Below are 18,011 nucleotides of genomic sequence, written 5' to 3'. Positions count from 1 at the left end.
GTCCTGATATCCTGCAGGCAGAGGAACGCATGCTACGTGTACGATTTTCACTGGCGCGACGTCCGTGCACCTGCCACGGCTCGCGTGGGCGTACGGTATTTCGAATCTTCGATCGCATCGACCGGCTCACAACCGTAGTGACGGTTCAAATAATTCTGATGTTTTTGACGAGAATCTATAGTTAATTAGTTATACGCGCGGGCGTGCGTTCGACTTTATGAACACACTATCTGATCTCCGTTCTGTTTCCTTTAATACGACGTAATTATAAATTTGCATAATTCGATCGAGTCTCACGTATCGAGACACGAGGAAATAGGAACGAGCGAACTGTCGTAATAAATTGCGAGCTCTCGAGCGACTTCGGAGAGTTCCACGGGCAAAAGTTTGTGACACGGGGGACAAAAAAATATCGGCGACCGCGATCGATGCATCTCGCTCGCGCGAAGGGGGTCGATAACGTGGTTTCGTTTAGAGGGTACATTATCATTCGGTGGACGATAAAACTGGTGCAGTGGAAGAAACGAGAGGGAAACGACGTGGAGCGACAGAAAAGAGCGAACTGCACAGCGAGCTGCTTGGAACAATGTCACGCGATTCTTGCCAGCCAGGGGTTGTTCGCCGTTCGTTTCAATTTTGGTATAAAATAATGGGCAGGGGAACGAAGAGAGGCGACCATTGCCGAGGAAATCGTAAAACGCGTGTATGGAGCTCGTAACACCTGAGAGTATAATTATTATACGTGACAATTACCCACGCGTATGAATTATCTTTGGAACCTGAGCGGATCTCGAAACGTTTTTTAACAGAGCGAACCGTTATTTTTCGAATGACTGCGTTCAACGATCCAATGTTCAACGTTACATTTCTGTATTTTGAAAGATTGTTCTCTGTTAGCCAACTACGTATAAATTGAAGCGAAACTACATTACGCGGTATACTTTTAGAAGCTATTAGGATTATTGACCACGAAAGTTGTTTCCACGAACGTGGCGTACTTCTTCGAGTTCTTATTTTCCAACACTTTCAACGCGCTTCGCACCGGAGTAAGTAAGTAAGTAAGTAAGTACCGCACTCTGGCATTGTGTGCCGTAACGAAACGAAGAAACCAACACTAAGTGGCGAACGGTGTAAAGTTTCGCGAAAGCTTTTAATTAGGATTACACGTTATCTCGAACTCGCCTCGTACACGGCGAGGCAAACTATTCGAATTATGCTGACAAACGCATTGCAAAGACCAGCCTGTTCCCACTCGTCGCTTATCACACGATCATCTTCCATCGAGTAGTGCGATCGATAAAATGATTCGCACGAATTCGTTGAGCGATTGAAAACGTTGAAAATGAAACGAAGTTAGAAATCCTCATCGTTTAACATCAACAGCGATCGGCGAATGATTCGTTTGAACCCGCGGCGTAATAATCATTCGCGGGTTACGGACGGTGAAAAGGATGTAAAGTAGCATTAATCGAAACTGCTCCTCTTGCTTTTAAGCCGACATTGACTGGACATATCGTGCTCAGAGAGCGTGGACCAGTTGTGAATTTATTCCCAGGTATAAATCAAATCGCGTTTGCCGTTATGCTCACGGTAAAATCACCGTTTTCACCTGCACGACCGTTGTTCTATACGTGTACCATTGGAAAAATCTCCGATCGCGAGGGGATAAAAAATTTGTACAACCGTAAGCCGATGAAAAATTTTCGCGTGCGGCCGAGCACATTCGCTTTGCCCCAATTTCTGGTTCAAAAACATTTTCTGTCTACCATTACGAACAAAACGTAACCTTTATCGATTTCAAGAGTGACTGCGACTTAATTCGAACAATCGAATACAAAATTCATACGAGGCGTAATCGTTAAAAGAGTCGATAGACCGCTTGAACCGGTCGTGTGAATTTACACGTACAAACGCCAATTAACAGCGTGACGGCTTTCGAGAACGAGGAGGGAAAACAGTGTCGATTTTCCATCGTATTAGAAATAAAGTAAGAAAGGGGAAATTGCGATCTAGGTAGGATAGGAGGAGGTAAAATAGCTGCCGCGTGATGAGAACGAATATTCACTCTGATTAAGGAAGGAAATTACGATCGCCAGAGAATAAAATGGGCCCGGGACGAGAATGAACGCGACCAGACGAGGAAATTGTTCTTTAGCTCTTTGAAATGCGTCGCCCGTCTGTCCCATCGCGTTCGTTCATCAGCATCGGCAGCTGACACCTAATGCCAAAGAATTGCTCCGCCGTTCGGACATCATCGATCAAATTAACGTACAGTAACGAGATTTCGCGTATACGAAGTGAGTCGACGGTAATAAGTTAATCCTAAGATTCGTCGATCTTGTTAGAAACTACGCAAGAGTACAGAACCAATGATGATTCAAAATTCATTTCTGACAAAACGAATAATTTAAACAGGAAGTTGTTACGACGAAACATCTCCTCGATTCGGAAGCATACATTTCATGATGCTAATTCTGCCGTCCCGTTCAATGAAGGAAGAAAATTCGTCTGATAAGTAGAAGGACAAATTTTAACATAGTCGTTCTTGGAACAGTTTGCTCGGTTCACATTCAACAACTTTTCCACCGGAATAATCTTATCCGGGATCTACATAAATTTCCCGACCGAAGCGGAGTTAAGCACGCAAATTACTTTTCACTGGAAGGGAGGACGGAAGGAAGGAAGTCCACATATCCGGCTCTTTTATTTTTCTGTATTAACCGTGAATTGCAAACAGAACGTTAATTACGAGCGGGACGAGGGAGGAAACTATCGTCTCGATCATCGTTTCTCGAACGGGTCGGTTCGAAGACGCGAATGGCTCGTAAACGCGGTACTTTAAACAAAAGCAGCTCTCGTTTCCTATCTATCGCGTTATCGTCTCAGGACTCCCTGCTAATTGAAACTTCCCTAATTGTCAACGAGACTGCGCGGAAGTATCCACCTTTGTCTCCTGATCCTTCCTCGATCGAGTTTGTTTCCGGCATCAAAGAAGAATCAAGCCATCTCAATGGACTTTAATCCTCTTCCGGGAGAATCCCAGGAAAAATACTATCACCTTCCTTTGCTGAAACTCAGATGGAACTTTTGCACAAAGATCGAATTATCGAGTCTGACTAGAACATTCATTGCCTCCTACAAACTGTTTTCTCATTATACACGACGAATGAATAACAACAACTGTTTTTCATTACATTTGACGGAACACATTCTAGTAGGTTCAATTAGCGCTGGCACCCCACTCAAGCTTCTCGCAATGGTCAGAAAAAGAAACGAGAGCGTAATTTACTTCTGGTGTATTTTAGCTCGTTGATAAAACAAGTTCTCCCGGTTTCTGCCGTTTCAAAACTTCCCCTCGACCGTAAGTTTTCATTTTCGTCGTGCTCGCGCGAGTCTTCAGATTTTTTATTTCCAAGTTTCGCGCCCGTGGATGAAAATTTATTCGCGAACTTCTTTGTTTTCACGTGAACCGAACGAAACGGGGTTACCGTGATGCAAGAGAAGCGCGGTTAATTCTCAGACTTCAGAGTGAAGCAGGTAATTATAAAAGGTACAGGCTTCGTTAGCTGACTAAAAATTTAGTCTCGATCAATGAGAAGTAGTCTGAATCAAAAGGGAAGTACGCGATGATCTTCCGGTTGAAGCGTCGTCGGCCGGAACGTGGTTGCACGCGTGGTTCGCAATGTTCGTGCAACGGTTTATTTGCATGATCGAAAAAAGAGGAAAACTTTAAAGAACCGGGTTCTAAATAGGAAACGTAATCTCCCTTGGGTCGTTCCGTACGCTAGATTATTAACGTGCCGACTTACCTACCGCTTATACACTCGCTATAACTGCGTATTTGAAATTTCTTGTCGCCGATGCATTCCCTCAACGTCGAGTGAATCTCGGACTTTTAATTGCGATTCGATCTTCCACGCGCATTGTCATTTTATTCCGTGCAGTTTTATAATAATCGAATCGCTGGCTTCAGACTTCGATTGAAGCATCGGATTTAAAAACTAATAATTAGTTCCATACGTTTTTCAAGTGGCATCCACGCTTCAATTTCCATTTGACTTTTATTTTAAACTCGTTTAATCCGGCTCGCGGTCTCGAGATTCGATCTCGATAGAAATGGAGTTCCAACCGCTGCGTTCAACGATAAAAGAACGGGCCTCCTTTTCGATTAGCCAAGTAACGCGAAAAGTTCGCGGACGAAAATCCACTCGTGGCTGGTCGTTTCGTTTCGTACGCCGCTATCAATCATACCTCGGAATCGGAAGCTTGTGTGCGTGCGTGTGTTTTCCTTCTGGACACGGCTGAGGAAAAGATGAAAGCTAAACATTTGCTTTCAGCGCGCGAAGTTTTATGAACTCCCCGTACGCACAAGATTTATACCGAGTTACTACGTGAATTGAGTGAGCACGATACACTCGTGAAAAATATTTTTATTCATTCGATGGACAGACATTTTTCAAAATGCTGTAAAATAAAAATGAAAAGTTACAGCTTTAATCCTTCGACTGTTGCAACGTAATATCGCCTAATATCAGTGTCTTTACGTGTCAGATGTCTTTGATCAGTGATACGTCTCCTAAATTCGCCTATTTCCTAAACACGAGTAACATCGTCATGGAGCTATAAAAAAAGATCTATTGATGCGCTGCCAGGGAAGGTCTGCTCCATTTTTTGCTCGAAAACATGGCGCGTAACCCCAAATTATTGGGGTGGGGGGTGAAAACTAACTGACCGAACGCATATCGAACGGTACCGAACGTCAGCTCAAAAACAGAATTTATGTCCCTACCGAAATGACAAATAATTCACCGGTGCGCTGCCCGGCTCCGGGTACTCGGTGAAAAACCGAACGCGTTATTTTGACCATAATACCGGGTTTAATGCAGAAGATGAATGCACGTATCTATTTCCAAAGCGTCACGCGAACGCTTACACCGCTCGTTACACAGATATCACGAGATCGTTCTAATCGACTTCCAGATCGTAGATAAAAATGAGATCCTTAAGAGTCATTTTCTTCGCTGTTTTTAAAAATGTGACTACGTCTCTTAGAGGTTTACGTCGCAGCAGTACGTCAATCGTCATCAAAATTTGATCACATGTATTTCGATCAATTTTCAAAATTCACTGAACCGTGAGACCGATAATTGAAATGCACGTGACAGTTCTCGAGAACTAGAAGAAACGCGCGCTTTACTCACCTCAGCGGGCCGAGCCGGGAACTGGTAAGAACAGCAAACGAAACTCCGCAAATTCAGAACGTACTTAACAGAGAAACCACTGTCGATCGAAGACTACACGTTTCTTATTCGTTAAATAAAATTGTTCACGGAAAACCAAACGAGACGTGGATCGACGCACGAGCGTGGGAGTCGCTGCGTTCAATCGCGAACGTACCGGAGCGTTGAGAGGGCTGGGAAGAACTGATGCAACGAGCACACATACAGCACGAGGCGCGCGAAGCGACTGAGCCTCTTTCAAGCGGTGGAGTCGCCGCGACGGCCAACACGACCTCTGCCGAATCGGCCGTCAGGGTATCCGCTCGTGCGAGATCGTAAGGATTCAATGGTTCATCCACGTTTCCGGTTCGCGAAATACTTAATCGCGTCGACCTGCTACTGGACAAATTATAAATACCCTGTGTATCGAACAACGGCGTCGTAATGGACTTGAATCGGGACAATGGTGAGTTTCGTATCATTTTCCGTTTTCATTGCGTGAAATAATTTTGTATAATCTCAAGACTCACCGAGAAAATTAGTTCTTAAAAAAGAAGTCACGACAGAAAAGCTCGCCGTATCATCGTGGGAAAGTACAAACGGGTTAATATCATTAATAATAACAATGTCGGATGCAAATGGCAACTGTGCAAGTGGTGTCCATACTGTCTATGTCGGTCGACAAATGCGACACGTTCCTCGCATGCGATCCCTTGGAACGACCGATACGAGTCACATTCGGCGGCGAATTAAAACGCGACGGACGAATTAATTTTTGTAAACATCCCCAGCGACGATTATTAATTTACCGGTGGACAGAGGAGTTAATGGAATAAACAGGCACGCGTGCAGGTGATAACGGTTTCGGAATGAAATATTAGCGTGAACCGAGCGGCGACGCGGTAACAGTGGCTAACGGTCGTTTTTCAATTTGCCTTCACGTATATTTATACACGTTATTTTAAAAATCGGGTTTCATTCGATAACAGCGTTCGTCGAACGCGTTCGCAGCTGTCATCGACACACGCGTCTGATCGTTTGGAAATATGCTCGTCCGCGTTAAACCGCGATGAAAACTTTCTTTTCAACGAAAATGACACGCAGCCGGGGCACTTGTCCCGCAATTACGTCGATCCTAGTGGAACGGGTGGGTCTGGCCCGTAACTCATTCGGCTGACTCTTGCCGACCGCAGGTGTCCCCAAGTTTACGGGGTCACGTCGAAACGAGGTCTCCCGTTTGGTGAAACGTGGCAAAGGCCGGAACGAAGGCCGAATGTAAGTCTCTTCTCGTCAGTTTCCAGTCTAATGGAGCTAGTGAGGCCTTCGAATATTTGAATAAAATCGTACGAGGAATTCTTAGATAAAAGGAACGACGTTTAAATCCCCTTACGTCCAAACAGTTACATCAGATTCGCGTACACGAAATATCGTTCCTTGGAAATGCACTCGTCGTGTGTCTCGTTCAAATGATTTGTCGACTATCATTTTGAATATCGTTACGTTAAACGCGAATTTTTCTATCTCATCTCCATGGAAGTTTTGCGACGACGAAGCTGGTGCAACTTTCCCCTTTCAAAGGATATCCCTCATTAGGGATTTATCAATTGGTGAAAGGAGAGAGGATTTTTAAGACGATTATCGGTTTTCCTTCGAAAACTACGGCGGAGTTGAGACAACGAGTGCCGGGACTTTGTTACTTTATCGAGACGTATCGCGTCCCAGTCGGAGAAAACGCGATTACAAGTTTTAAACGAATGTTGAAACTGTGGCTGCTTGCCGAATACAGGAATCGAGGCCGATGTAGATCGCTACGACCCACTTGCGCCTTTCAGATTTATCGCTCTATGATCCTGGGCTCTCTTCCTTGTTTGCACGTTTTCACGTATCAATTCGATATTAACGAGGAAAGGAATCGACCAAAACTACAGGGAATGCCTAAAACCAATTGAATCGATAATGCGAGTATAATTCATCGACTTCGACATGCAAATTTAGTGACACCAAAGGAACGAGTCGGTCAAATCGAGTAGAATCTTAAATTTCTTCTTCATCATATTCTGGGAGAAAAAGGTTATTATTCCGCTCGGCTTGTTATGCAAACGAGGGCAGTGAACAGCAGAGGAAACTTCGCAGGGCTCGAATTGGCGCGTCCCTTGCGAATCAGCGTGAAAACACTTGGTCGAACAGAACGAACTGTCAACCGGGGCACGTACCGTGTTCCCTAATTATACGCGCGGGACGTATGCGTACACCATTTCCAGCAAGTCCGAGGTACCGGTACGAGCCTGGTATAGGTGTCTGCATCGCGTTGTGCATGTGCATCGGTTCGTTACGCACCGAATTGCTCCGCTACAGTTTACTGCACTCGTTCGACACTGCCTCACCGTTAACTTCGTTCGCCGGTCAATCGATTTTTTTAAATGAAAGACGAGTCGCGAGAACGTCAAATAATAATTCGAAGAAATTTTGAAAGTGCAAGTTCGTACGATTCGCGATCGCGTGTATCACAGTTAGGAAGTACTTTACACGCGGATGAAAGGGAAAGAAAGTTGTTACGTAGTAAGTATGATTTACACCGTATCGTTCGTTGCTCTCCTCACCGTGACCACTTTCTTCCATTTAATTCGAATGCCACGCGACTGAACACTGAGCTGGTTCACGTAACACCTCGACAGCGAACGCAGGAGCGGACGTACATTTTCCTCGTAACAATGCGACCTACGATCGACGTCGAAGTTAATCCGCAAACGATCGCGATGTCATTTTTGATTTGACGAGTGGTCGGGAAAGTTCCGGCATTGTTCGAGCGAGCGCGGCTGCTTTATGAGACATTTTGAGCGATTGCGCGTCACGCGAAATTAGGCGAATTTACACAGTCATCTGACACGATGAGCCGAATTAATGCCTCGAGGGGCAACGACGTGAGTTAATCGTAATTTCATCTGATCGGGCTTGATTAAACTCGGTTGTACAGTGTTCGGTTCTGCTTAACGACGCTCGTGTTCGTGACAAATTGGCTGAGCACTGTCCGAAACTTCTCATGACTCCTATGAGCATCGATCTTCGTTCATCGACGACGAGTAAATCTGCTTACGTGAAACAGTTCTAAGAATCCGCTCGTCACCTCTCTTTTCCCGTTCAGTGGTCCGAGCTTCTATTCAAATTTAGATGAAATTTAGAGAACTACGTGCGATACATAAACCGACTCCAGACTCGTACGTGGTTTTGAAGTTTAATGACAGTAATGTTACGCCGGTGTCTTTGAATATCGCGACGAGGCGAAAGCCACTTTCCGACTGAAGGAAATTGCAAGCTTGACGGTAATGCGCGGAGGATGAATGATCTAGAGCATGTAAAACATTCATTAAGTTCCCAGCGGTTGACATTATATGTACGTAAGCAGTCAGACTGAAGCGCTACGCTGTACGTAACATGTTTACCATTCACGGATCTTAATTTTCTTCGGTTCTAAACAGACGAGTGTTAGTCGTTACAAAATGAAGATGCAAATTTAGTGTTTTACGATGTCATTTAAACAATTTGGAAAATCGTGTTTCATCTGTATCGTCTATAGAGAACACGTCTTTGAATTTTTAGACGCTGGCCAGAAACGAAGTATTCATGCACGAATGCCTTTAGCGAAGGCCCCAGGCGAATGTTCCAAGCAAAGGGAGGAATGTTCGCATAGTTGTTAATCAAACACGTTGTAATTGACACCAGTAATTTGCAGCATCTTCAGAAGCACGCGACGCTTCTCTTTGACCACGAGCGTCGACTCAAGTTGTCGCAACTCTGTCATCGTGAGCGTAGTTATTGCCTCGCGTCGGGCCAAAATGCCTGCTCGACGGATCGAGCGTATGATTAAAAAACTTTCTATTGTCGCGTCAAAATATTGCAGTGAATACGGTCAAAATGTTCGATAAATTCAAAGTAGAATAGAAGCTATGACCACGCTCGAAATGATTTACTGATAATTTCAATAAAAACAGACCAGACGATTCGAAAATACCGCTATCGTGAATATTCAGAACGTTCAAATAGAGCCTGATATTTATCTTTATAAACCCGTGGCTGCTTTTGAAAATGATTTTCCCTCGCGTTTCGCGAGACGGATGTCCCAACTACGTGGCACGCGTAATTTAAAAACCGCCACCTCGAAAAGTACACGTTGCGCTCAGACTTTCTCCAATTTTCCTCTAATATATAATTGCGAGTCGTAAAAAGCGGCGTTGTTACTTTCAAGTAGAATCACTCGAAGCGGAAAGATACGGCGGTCGTAGCATATTTTTAAGAGCTAATAACGGTAGTATGCTTCTTCCTACGATTTTTTCTACGAGATAATTCCTTGCCTTTCCGGTCGAAATTTTTATAAAAGTTCCTCAGTTTGAATTAGCACAAACCAGGAGAGTGTGTTTCTAATTTGTATAATTCTGTTCGGAGGAAATCGTTGCTCTCTGCACTTTTCATAAATTCATACTGAACGAAAGGTGTCCGACAACAATGGACCGCGGTGCTCTCGGTATCAGATTATCGGGCTCTCTTTTCCGAGTTTTCGTTGCGACTGCATAACAATTTGTACGGGCAGTTACCAGAGTACACAGCGACTCGTACTTTATTATCGTCAGCCGCGATACACTGGGATTTACCCGTGGGTCGGGTCCGTTCTCCACTTGACATTTTCATTTTTCACTCGCACAGACGCAGACTAACGTTGCGCGCAGTGATCGTTTACCAGACACGCCTAATGCGCTGCGCTCGCGTCATACACGCCATTGAATAACGTGCACGCTAATTATGTTCCAGAAAAATCTGTTGCAATTTATACGTATCGATGAAACGATAAGAGCCGACTGTCTCTAGGAAAAATACATTTTGTACAATGGCAGATAACGTACAGCGAGCCTGTTAGAACTCGTGTCTGAAATTAATGTCGTTAATCTGTTAGAAACACAATGGACTTCATAATACGATTCTCAAGGAGGTCGACCGTAATGAGGCACGAGGTTACGAGAATCGAATTTCCGTTTCTTATTAGATACGTTCTCAGAAAGGACGAAGTTCGATCTGGACCGCTGGTACTCAATAATTTGACGAACGATCATGTATTCAATACGTCAGTTCTCGTTAACACATCAGAAGAATGGCTACCCGTTGACTTTGTTGGAGCAAAAACGTTTAATTCCGGGGGCATGTTTCCCGGAGATAGATCAGATCGCGGAAGGGGTTGAAAACGTGGAAGATCCGACTCCAGTTAAGAGTGAGGCAACTTGCATCTCCACGTTGTGCCACCTGTGATTCATCGCCGCGGTGTAAGTGAGAAACACGAGGGCACTTAAGATCCCTAACGTCAGGAACTAACTTAAGCAATAAGACACATCGGTTAAGTTTACGTCCGCGCGATGCTTACTTCGCGGTCCAACTTTCCGAGCTCGCAACGTTGTTCGCACGCCGCGGTCTTAATATTTTCCCGAGATGTAAGGTCTCTCTCTATTTCTCAAGGGAGTCGTATCGCAGTCGTATCATAGCAGCTTCGCAACGTCTTGATAAATTAACACCTTCTACCGACCGGGAATAGTCAACTTGACGCGCTTCAAGTCGCTCAATAAACGATGCAAATATTTTAATAAGATCGAACTAGTGAGAACTGGTTAAAATTCGTGAACTATTATTCCCAGTTTTTAAAATCCAACTGGATTTACGGTACGACAAATGGACGGTGAAATGAATCGGCACTGTAACGTTTAAGTAGAATTGATAACAGTGCGAGAAATATGAAACGCCTTTTGTAAAGTCAGCCATTTATTAATCGCAAAGGTGGGCAGAACGTATCTTCAGCGTGAGAGAATTTTAATTTATGCCGTTGAATGAAACATCGCTCTGCTTCATCCTTGTACCGCGAACGCGGCTGTAATTAAATTTACAGAAAGAGGAATTCATGTGCACACGTTGTTCGTATTAATTAAAGAATGTTGGACGGTTTTTTCGTGCCGGGTTATGAACCATTTACCAGTGGACTGAACAATATCACTATTTGAAATTAGTGAATGCATACAGTTCACAGTCAGCGAACGCACACTTCTATTTTAAACGCTGCAGCTTAATAAATTCGTCGTTAAGTCGACAAGGAAGTGTGAAATAATGAGAGCAAGGTTGTGAAACAGGTACACATGAATCACGTTGCAAACAGATAACATAGGAGACGTGATGCGTGTGAGATGTATAAGAATCGTATCAATAGATCACTTGTTTGTTCTAAATGTAGACAATGCGTTAGTAATCTTATCTGCACTTTATCATTTCTACCTTATCGCGGTGTTTAATTTCGCTACGTCGAGACGTTAATCCAATATCCACTGCAGACATCTTTTGCGAGAACGTCAGTCAGATAACGAAGTTCGTGATTCACGACTTGTAAGAGAAGCGCTCCAAAAGTAAAATTTAATACGTACACGGGAAGTTCTCTTCTTGAAACCTGAGACGTCCCGTTGTTACCAATAAATGTACAAAAAATTTAATCCGAATAAAACAAGGTTTCAGTGATAAGAACGAGCTCTCGTCTGGTGGAAGTAAATTCTTCCATTGGGAACCGGTTCGCGCGTCATTAGCAGGAATCGTCAGAACTTCGGCGAGATATTAACAGCCGGCCCTCGTCGCCTCGGGGGCGTCGGGACGTGAGCGTCTTACAAGCTACATTTATTCCGCGTGGCTTTGACAGCTCGCGTGATGGATACCGTGAAACCCCTTCGAAGGAAGAAACCTCGACCCTCGCGAAGAAAATCCAGTCAGTTGCCTACCCTTACCCGAAGCGTGGGGCGGCGGTACAGTTACGGAAAAGATATAGTGAGGAGGTTCATTCATATTCTGATCGTCAGGCAAATTCTATCAGATGTTCGCGGTCGACACGTATCGATGTATACACTCTCGACGAAGCATTCAAAAGCGTTGAAAGAAAATTCATCGTGTAGAGCAGTAATTTAAATTCTAACGTCTACCCGTTCGAGATGATCGTTGATTTGCCATGATCGAAGGTTTTCAGCCCTCTGGGATCGGAATTCGTGATCCCTAGTCGTCGTAAGAGTCGACTAAAAGGGGATCGGATCAGGGACACTTGTGATTCTAACGATATAAAATAAGAGCTCGCTATTCTGAACGAGTGTACACGAAGGGTGGCCAATATTTTACGGCTTATTTACTCTTCGGCGAGGGCTGGTGGACGGTCACGTGCTGCTTCACGACGCGACGCGAGAAGGAAATGCGACGTCGATAAGAGGAAAGTAATGGATACTAGTAGTTTGGCCCGGGGAGAATTTATTCGCGCCCGAACGGAGACTGGGCCCCGGGGCCGACGTTATTGAAACCTTCCTCTCCCTGTACCGCGAACAAAGCCGTTCCTCCGTGTGTTTTCCTCGGAACGTATGTCGTTGTCGTCGGGAGGAACGTAGGAACGCGTTTCACCGCGTTTTTCGCGTTTTTCTTGCAGCCTGAAACAGCTGGGGGATCGTACCAGATGGATTTCTTCTAAAGGGAAGGGCCGAGCTGCCATCCGAGGGGTTCTGATTTCCTCTCGCCCGTTTCACCATCGAGATTCTTCCTCGGGATGGGAATACGTGATTTTTTGTTTCATACTTTGCCACTGACAAGTTTATTGAACCTCCTCAGTTTTTCGTTGACCGAATGCAAACATGACAGATCGAATCGGTACTATCTTTCCATATAGCGTACGACTCATTGATTGAGAAATTTATTGTTAGAATTAAACGAAGAATCCACCGTTACAAATGGATCGTGATCATACCTGTTCATAATTGCAATTGTTACTTTAAATAGGTTTTCTAGAGTGTCAATCATTCTGTGATTAAAATTCGGTTCATTAACGCGTCTCAAACCTTCGTGAATTCGTGTTTAATCCGTGGATATTTCGTGTACGTCGTACTACGTGACTGTACTCTGAGCAGAGATTCTAGACCACGTTGCACTGAATTCGCCGAAGTTAGAATAATCGCAGCTGGAGATATTGAAAATAGCGCTAATGGAACGAGCTGAACGCGAAGGAGAAACTCGGGACGAGATGTTGAATCGATCTTACATCTAGTCACTGTCGAAGAACAATCCAAGTAGGACGTACGTATACGCGTTTACATAACCCGAAGAGGAGATAGGCTTTCGTTCTCGAGGAGAAACGCAAACCGAAGAGGGAGACAGAGTCGAAAGCTTTTTCACGTTGATGCACATCCTGCGTTAAAGCTGGGAGCTCGGTGACGACCATTAAAAGCGTGCGATTAAAACTTGCCTGATCGATGCGCGAATTACTCTCCAATACCTCGTTCTGGTTTCCAGTGCGAATATTTTTGTAGGAATGGGATACGATACGTATACATATGTAATGTCTGATTTCCAAATGTGATCAACATCTTCCTACTAAAACCACTGAATCAGTAACATTATAAATGACCGTGTCCTCGATCCAGTCGTGTATCGTGTCACTTTGTATGAAGAAAAAAAAGCGGAGTCATTAATCATTGAATTTAATTTTCTGACGTATCAGGATTCTTCTCTCTCTCCCTATCTCACGATCTTTCTTTCCCCTCGGTCCATTAAATATCTCAGTTTTACCGTCTCCATTAGAAGCATCACGCCGCAATCTCGTAGCGTGCGGGTGTTGCTTTTTTTGCGGGACAATAAAACTCGTGCGACAGCAATTTGAATACTCGAGACGGGAATGCAAACATAGAAACATCGTTCCCCTGCCACGGAAATGTCGTGGGACATTCCAACGAAACAGACAACCTTATAAACATGAGTACTTAAATAATTCCGCTGGTTCTATTTAGCATATTTCTATTCTGCTTTCGACTTCACTGGTTTATGTTAATTTTCTTATAAATTTTTATCGGGCTGGTTTGGAACAAGACTTTTTCTCGGGATTGGGGCGAGTCCTCGAAAATTTCGGGAACGTTCCTTACATTGAACGTACAAATAACAAAGTTACGGTCGAAACACGTATTTCGAATTTCGTAAAGGAGATAATATACGACGTATGCTATGAGTCACTCGATGATCTACTTGTTAGAGATATTTCTTTCTTGGTACTTACATTGAGAGGAAGAAGAGAGACGTGTCAGCATCAAAGTTCGTCCAATTGTTGAAATTATTAATAAACACTTATATCACTGTAACACTATTCTGCAGCCATCTTTCGCGCACTGCCGATGCGCTTGCGCGTCGATCACGTGATCGAAGCGGAAGCCCCCACTGCTGACTCGGTCCGCCATTTGCATTTGTGTGGCATGTTCGTGGCGTCAGCTGTTCTGTCTGTGTCCGGATGTGTCGGCATTCAACTTTGATCTTCAAACCCTTAGATGCTTAATATTTCGACGCATTTATTACTTTTCGTAAGTACAAATACTGTCCGTACACTATTATTTGTTGACTGTCGTTATTCATACCGATCAACCAGTCTGGGTTTGCTCAACTACTTGTTGGACGTTCCCGCGATTCACTACTTACACTTTCGCGACTTATTTCTATATTCTTTCGAGATTCGTTCTTACGTTCTCATTTCGACAACAGATTCCGTTTTTATACGGTCGTTTTAGATGCATGTTTGATTTTGTTATAGATTCTGAATCGAGCGTCACGTCGACGATGCCGGGCATATAATTGACAGCCGAGGAGCGTGAATCGATCTGATCGATCTTGGCTTGACAAGTGGTAAAGTACCGAGAATATACTCGATTCAATTAGATTTCGTTCTTTGATGTAAAGTAATGAAGTCTTGGAAAATTACTGAAGAACAGAGTAAAAATAAATCATGACGTTCTTTTATTCTTATCTGTTACAGTTTTCATCTTTATTCTTCTTTGCTGGTGGCTGGTTCCTGGCATCTCATGACTTTTGATAGCTGGTTCCTGACATCCCTCAATTTTTGGAATTGGTGGAACAGCATCGACGAAGGATTTTATCACAGTGAGTCGCATGCTTTTAAATTCCTCCGGTCATTCATCATGTCGGGACGAAAGGTTCGAAACGGCACGGATGACTGGTTGTATTTTGTACTTGTTGGACGAGCATAGTGACTCTGAGCGTTTTTAATATTATTACAAACGCTCGGAAGTAGTGACAATTTTATATGTATTGTGTGATATTTCATTGATATGTCAGCTCAGGTCAGGGCTTTTTGTACCCGCGATTTATTTCATATTAATGAGAACGATATTGAGAACAAACGTTTCATTGAAAAATATATGTATTCTTCAATGAGTATTTAAGTACATGTTTGTTGCATGTTCTCCGACTTCGTGAGATATACCTTTCTTATGATACATTGCAGTAGTGTTCGCAATAGTGAAGTCTCTGTTTAGTCGCCCGCATAAAGAGATGTATTAGATTTCATGTACAAAAAGTTGATACGGATAGATTTCCAAGTCAAAACGTCCAATATGAAAACTATTTTACATATATCACTCGCTTTGACGAAGGAATCTCCCATAGCATATTTCAATTGCTATTTATTATTCTATGTATGTTTGATTTTGAGAGTTCTTAATTCAATTACAATTGCGTTCCAATCCTTTTCAATTGAATGAAGCTCTATTCATGTTTCACGTAGAGTCTTTTAAAGCCTATTAAATAAAATTAAAGTAGAGTCATTTTGGTTAAAAACGTGGAAAATTCTAATCATGCATTTTTTAGATCAGGATTTTCAGGTACGTCTTCCGTGTTTACTCGCCAGGATCCCAGTCACGTGCTCAGGTGTTACTTGAATGGGTGATAGGTGATAGGCACGATGAACTTTTTGTACATAGTTTATAAGTATTTTTTATCGGCTGGCGAGTTAGTATATCGTGCACGACATAATCTCCGCATGGTGTGTGTGATTCGTTCGCGGACTTACGTCGATGTTCTTTACAATTGAACGCTTGAAGCCTCTTCCCATTATTATTTCTCAGTCCTCGAAGCAATGTTTCATTCGATTTTTAGAAGCTCAAGTGTATGTAATAGATGAATGATTAATTCAGGAAGTTAATATAGTAATTCGTTGTAATAGCTAGTTTTGCCAGCCGATTACAGGTGAACGGTACGTACATACGCCAGAGTGCGAATCAGTTTGTATGTTAAACTCGGGTGTGAAGTCGTCCCGGGACGACTGTCGCAGGCCCCTACATCCGAGAGGACGAAAGCCCGTACGTACCGTCGTGCCGTGTGAGTCTGTTGGTTTGTCTGTTTTGCCTTTCTTAAATGTAGGAGGGTCAGGCAGGCAGGTAATTGACTTCTGGTGCGCCTGTGTTAGTATGTAAGTAGATAGGGCCGGGCAGGTTGACACGTTCTTACTCGCGTCTCTTTTTTTCGCTGTGTCCAACCTGTCTCAGAAAATTTGCGTTTAAACGATCAACGGTGAAAAATTATTTTCACGCGGCCGATTCTTCGAACGCCACTCTTGTACGACGATTCTTCGTCATTCGTGATCGCGGACATGGGGTGGGCCTGAAACGCGTTCCGTTCGAGACGAAGCACGTTTGTACAGACCCGTGATCTTCTGATCCGGTGCTCTACGCGTGCTTCCAACTGGGGCAAAATTGCCCGAAGAAAGAAGAGGCTACGGCTGAAGAGGCCCGGTGCTATATGCACCTTCGGAAGAGGGCAACTATCAATGACTGTGCATTCAGAAATTATGTTTATATAATTTCCCAAATGCAGAGTCATCCAATTGCTACTTTGTCACTATGCTCGTTTTATTTTGTAACCAATCGTGCTGACCATTGGTGTTCCAATGTCTTGGGCAATCGTGGTTTCATTTAGCGTTGCGAATGGTTCGGATGAGTTGCGAATCAAAATCACGGTTTGGATTCCAGGTCGCGTTTTACTGATAAAGTACTGATAAAGATCGCGAATTTGGATTAGAGTTGCGAATTAAAATGCCTGTTCTCTAATTAGGGTCGCGAGATACTTCGCGTTTTGAAGTAGCGTTGCGAATCACGATCACGGGTTTATTTTTGCATTTTTACACTTGTATTTGCGTAGAATTCTAGTTTTCAATTTTTTATTCAAGTAGCTTCCTCGATTAACTTTCAATTCGCGTTGCGAAAATGACGACCGCTTTGCAGTCGCACAAAAGCATAAGCCCTAGTATCTCCCTGATACGATGAAACTGTTCCTGTGTTGTCCATAGTACCACCAAGATAAGAAGCACGTCCATACAAGTTGGAAAAGAAGAAGTGGATATTCGATGGTTTTTCTAAGGGTTGGGATCAAGTACTGTGTAAACTTTTTACTCTCTCCTCTACGTTCTTGGGTGGGTAAACACCCCGTGTGGATGACACGAAAGGATGTGTCAGTCGTGACAATCCTGTAATTAAGGATGCAATGTCCTTAAGATATATTGCGATAGTGTTCACGATAGTAAAGTTTCGGTATAGTAGGTCGCATAAATAAATGTATTAAATCTCGTATAATCGAGTATTGAAGAAGGCGACACGGGTAGATGTCGATGTTAAAGGGTCCAATATGAGAACTATTTTGCATAGATCATTCGCGTTGAGGACGGGATCTTCCGCAAAATATTTCAATCTCTATCTATTCTATACATGTTTGGCGTATTACGCGTTGCATAAAATATTAAGAGAGGCACGATCGTCTATACGACGGAGGGAGAGTGGCTCGATCAGCATACGCTTGGAAATCAGCTCGGAAAGCGGGTGTTATTAATACGTTATTTTGCATAATGCATGATGGAAGAAGTCGTTCTTTCCCGAGTCCGCTCGGTGATCTAGCTCGTTCGTCTTTGTCTCGGTC

At 43.5% G+C, this 18,011-nt stretch overlaps 1 protein-coding gene and 1 long non-coding RNA gene across 2 annotated transcripts in view; one reads left to right on the top strand and one right to left on the bottom strand.

The window, feature by feature from the left end:
• IRSp53 (Insulin receptor substrate 53 kDa) overlaps positions 1–5,469 on the bottom strand; it is a 106,681-nt gene extending 101,212 nt beyond the window's left edge. The window contains exon 1 of the mRNA XM_018029435.2: positions 5,202–5,469. The gene's annotated coding sequence lies outside the window, so the exon portion shown is untranslated. The remainder of the gene's footprint in view (positions 1–5,201) is intronic.
• Positions 5,470–14,523: 9,054 nt separating this feature from the next.
• LOC113464682 (uncharacterized) lies at positions 14,524–17,502 on the top strand. The gene is made up of 4 exons (XR_003389528.1): positions 14,524–14,611; positions 14,839–14,930; positions 15,061–15,185; positions 17,389–17,502. It is a non-coding gene; the product is annotated as an uncharacterized LOC113464682 (long non-coding RNA).
• Positions 17,503–18,011: the final 509 nt, after the last annotated feature.

This window comes from Ceratina calcarata, unplaced genomic scaffold (genome assembly GCF_001652005.2).
Source record: "Ceratina calcarata isolate Rehan_Ccalc_2016 unplaced genomic scaffold, ASM165200v1 scaffold48.2, whole genome shotgun sequence".
In the NCBI taxonomy this organism is placed as follows: Eukaryota; Metazoa; Arthropoda; class Insecta; order Hymenoptera; family Apidae; genus Ceratina; species Ceratina calcarata.
The sequence above is the reverse complement of the archived record's forward strand: the minus strand, read 5'-3'. Positions and strand labels throughout refer to the sequence as shown.